The sequence below is a fragment of the Primulina eburnea genome, chromosome 14 (genome assembly GCF_022965805.1).
Source record: "Primulina eburnea isolate SZY01 chromosome 14, ASM2296580v1, whole genome shotgun sequence".
Classification (NCBI taxonomy): Eukaryota; Viridiplantae; Streptophyta; class Magnoliopsida; order Lamiales; family Gesneriaceae; genus Primulina; species Primulina eburnea.
This window is the reverse complement of record NC_133114.1, coordinates 20,031,912-20,036,490: the sequence shown is the minus strand read 5'-3', so window position 1 is coordinate 20,036,490 and position 4,579 is coordinate 20,031,912. Positions and strand designations below refer to the sequence as shown.

The 4,579-nt window shown below is 35.4% G+C and overlaps 1 long non-coding RNA gene across 2 annotated transcripts; it reads left to right on the top strand.

The window, feature by feature from the left end:
* The first annotated feature begins 2,125 nt into the window (after positions 1-2,125).
* On the top strand, positions 2,126-4,043 carry LOC140812658 (uncharacterized). 2 transcript variants are annotated; one of them, XR_012113713.1, is made up of 3 exons: positions 2,126-2,241; positions 2,429-2,995; positions 3,105-4,043. It is a non-coding gene; the product is annotated as an uncharacterized lncRNA (long non-coding RNA). The 2 variants fall into 2 exon arrangements; XR_012113712.1 differs by having other exon boundaries at positions 2,429-3,148; positions 3,608-4,043.
* Positions 4,044-4,579: the final 536 nt, after the last annotated feature.

The window sequence follows — 4,579 nt, the reverse complement described above, 5'->3', positions numbered from 1 at the left end:
CATATCATCGTATCTTCATATTTGCATCAATGGAAATATGATCGTCGGGCTCTCAATGGGACCGTAACCCTAAAAGATATCTCCAACATATCATCGTATTAGTTACAATTACTCCACTTCCTTCAAAGTTTCATATTCTCATCACTTTATAAAATTTAAACATGCATATAACGTTTTTCTTTTAAACCAAGCATGCAACATGTTTTCTAACATCAAAATCTATAATAGTTTAAAATAAACATTTTAACATATTAAAATTCCATAAACATTTAAAATAAAATTGTAACATCAAAACATTTAAAATAACATTTTGAAATATTAAATCATAAACATTTAAAATAAACATTTTGCATAAAAATCCTTAAACATATAAAATTCCATTAACATTTAAAATAATAATTTTAACATATAAAATTCCATTAACTTCCATAACCATTGAAAATAATCATATTATCACATAAAACGGCATTTAGAGCACTGGCATGACGTTTATTATTTTCTAGGTGTAAAATAACCGTTTTACCCCTAGAAGCAAATTTTTTCGTATCTATCCTTAGACATCGGAACGACGTCCCAAATCATCTCAAACTTATCCTAATACTTAAAACACTCCCATAAATATTTCTTGTGCTTAAAATTTATCTTTTTGATAGGTTTTCCGATTCCTTTTTAAACTTAGATGTACAACTCGGTTTTGACTCTTATGGACTCGAAGCTTAACCAAACTTGAACCAAAGAATAACACCTAAATAACCCATATTCAGCCCAAATCAAGCCAATTATAACCCTTGAACAAGCCTAAAACGTGTTGGAAAAATTTGCTCATTTTTGGAAAACCCTAATCTATCCTACCATGGTTTCCTTCAAGCCTAGGCCATCACGTCCAGACCCTAACCAACCATCCTAGGAGCTATACCACACCCTAGGGACCCTAGTGGAACGAGCCTAAAATGCCTAGAACCTCCAGCCCTATGCCGCTCCCGTTCATGCACTATACACACCAAAAACGACTTGCAGCCTATGTGGCCCATGTACAGCCCTTGCACCTCTCATCTAGGACCATGAATAGCCTCCCTTAGGACCCTTGAACACCTCCCAAACAGCAGCTAGCAGCCTCCCTTGCCTAGGATGAAAACACAAACCCTAGCCCATAGAAACCTAATTTTACTTCATCCTCTAACCCTAATTTTTCCAGGCTTTAGACGTACACCTAGGGACCTTTAAAAATGTGGAAAAACATCCCTTCAAGTACCCACTACAACAAAATAGCTTTTCGCAGCGCGCAAATTCACTTTCCGCAGCGCACATTGCACGCTGCGAAGTTGGAAGCTGTTGAAAGTTCAAGATTATCCGCAGCGTCCATGTGCACGATGTTCACACTTTTATCAACGGCGTGCATATCCACGCCGTTGATACAACCATCCGCAGAGTGCAATGTATGACGTTAATATTCAAAAAAACCTAAATATTAGCGAAAACACCGTCGCTACATGGCGACAGTTCAAATCCAAAAACACCGTCGCTAAATTAGCGACCATTTACAGTCCGTCGCTACTTAAATGACCGAATTTAAATTTAGCGACGTTTTTACAACCGTCGCTAAAGTTTTCATAAAAATAAAAAAAAATTCACTTTTGTAATTTAATAAATTTTAAAAAAAAACTACAATTATACTATAATAAGGCACCGTTTGATACGTAGGATGTGATTAATAATTTAATGATAATATAAGGGATAACATAGTTGAGAACGTGGACAATTAGTACGACGTATTAAATTTCAGTCCTGTTTGGTAGTATTTATTCGTTCGGGATAAGCACAACTCATTATTTAAGTTCCCTATTTTACCCTTCTCACTGTATGTATTCCGGATAAGGTTTCTTCTTTTGTACCCAATGTGCAGATCTCTGTCACTATTCTCTCACACAACGCATGTCCTTGGCATTCCTTGCATCCCACAGTTGAGGTAAAACCGAAGTAGATCTGTGAAGTAAAGGTAAGGATCTGGGTTACAAATAAATCTTACGGCACTTTTTTATATGTTCACGATGTGGTGTAAATTCTAAGAACGAAATCTTTACATTTCGCCTGTTTGTTCATTAATTTTGATTCTTTACTTTTGAGTGAAAGAAACCTTTGCAGGTTCGTCGACCGTTGCTTAGTCGGTACACCGTACAAGGTTATTTTGGAGGAGAATATAAATTCATCAACGGCGCAGTCAGTTCGGACGTCTATGGCATGGTGATTTATTTCTATCTTCGAGTACTTTTTTTTTTTGCGTGTGCTTTCAGGATCGGAGTACATTACTTGTTTGTAGATTGTGATACTTGTTCACTTTTTTAACTCCAGCCATTTTTTTATTTTGAATGAAGTTTTTTGTTCGCACATTTTTAGTATAAAATTTAAGTACATATTCTCTTAAATGCAGAAGAAAACATACGTCGTGTTCGTGGGAAGGAAGCCCGGAGTGTACGACCGCTGGGCTGAGGCGAACGCACAAGTTTATCGTTTTCTTGGTGCTTGTTACCAAGGTTACGAAAGTAGAGCAGCCGCCGACGAAACCTTTAATTGCTCGGTCGAAAAACCATTTGAGGTTCCAAATTTTAATGATTCTAGTTGCTCAACTTCTACTACAGCTGAAAATTGTGCGCCGAAAAAAAGTGTCGATAAGAAATTAGTTGAGCTATTGAATGAAATGTCTGATTTAGTTCGTGAGCAACGCAACGTAGGTATGAAAATGGAGAAGTTGTCTGATGAGATTGGAAAGCTGTTGGAGGATTTGGAAATTAATGATGTGCCGTAGATAATTCTTGACACTAAACTTCATTCGTATGTTATAAATTATTGTGTCAATGTTCATGTTAGTCTTCGATTGCCCTGTTGTGTACAAAAGTGTGAATTAACATATATGTGAAACTGTTGCCTGCTGCACCTTCTTCTCTGTGTGTCGAAGAACCACAACTCATTGTGTCACACATGTTTAAATTTGGTGCAGGTATGTTAATTTCCTTCGCCGTACATTAAATTTAAAACTTTATCAAGCTTCTGTTTAACTCGAATTTGTTGTGTAAAATATTTGATGGAACCTTGTATTGTAATTACAGGTTGGTAAACAGTAACTCAACTTCTTTAGCAATGACTTTTCTTGGTACGTCATTTCCGAAGATATAATTTTATGTTGATAAAAGTGTGTGCTTCTCTTTAGTACTATTGTTTCAAAAATGTAATTATGGGTACGTTTTTTTAGTTTAGTTAAGTGTAGAATTTGTATTTACTATTACCTTGTTGTAGTGTATTTATTTGTGGTACAAATTTTGTTTTAAAATATTTGGTAGGTGTTGACCTACTACAGATTTCCATCATCACAATATCTAGCAACTGCAAGTCATTGAATAGAGGTAGTTGGAGAAGTTAAGTCATTAAGTTCTTGCTGTTATATATGAAGGATGTTTGTTATGATACTACGTACTCTCCACAGCATACGGTGCTTCTTTATGTGGTGCACAATGTCTTTACGTTGTCAAAATGCCTCTGAAGAAACTGTGACCAGCAAGTATCAGGTACCTGTGATTGATCTCATATCTGATGATGAAAAATGTAAGTGCAGTGATAATGAAGTAGCTGGTAGTGAAGTGAAGTACGTAACTGCTGATCAACTTCAAGTTGTCGATAGAAACTCTAGGAAGAAGGCGAAGTTGTTTCACACATCCTCCGTCCCCGAGTGTCTTGCTCCAAACACCAAAAAACCACTGAATTTGAATGTCGGTGTGAACATCGACTCCAAGGCAAACCAACTCAAATCCCTCGAGCAAGTCTCAAAGAAGGATGTTGTTGTTGTTGAGTTGTCGTCAGATGAGTCCAGTGCTTAACTTCTTTATGACAGTAGTATGTGTAGTTATGTCACTACCCTTTTGTTCTCTTGACCGAGTACATTACAATGTGATTATATATTGTATATTTTGAATCAGTGTATGTATAAATGTGTACTCGAATCTCCATTTTGCACACATTACATGTAATGTGTTTTCCATGTTTCTGTATGTAAAAGTGGTTGTATGGTGCTCCAATGTCGAAGTCTTTATTACGTGCACTGTATTTGTATGTAAATAACCAATGGTAATGGTAATAGACTTGTGTTTTTTGTTGTACGAGACGTGTGTAATAATAACCTCAAATATGTTGTACTGTGATTTCTTGTATTCCAATTACATTACTGAAGGATTAAAATTTTGTAAGATTGATCACTGTACAATAGCAAAATTTGACCTATATAATAAAAATGCTTCGAAAACTGTAATAAACAATCTGGAATTCTCAATTACAAATTTTGAATTTTTACTACGAAGAAGTTTGTACAAAGTAAGTAAACATTATTTGCAAAAGCACAAGGGTATGAGATACAAGCAATTGAATTTGCAGTAGTCTATATAACAAAATATTACGTGCAACAAAAACAACAAAAGTTTTACATTGATAATTTTTAGTACAACACAAATGCAACCAATTTTCAAGATAACAGATTACAACATCCATGTCACCCAAAATTACAGATAACTAAGTCACGGTTGCTCATAAAGTG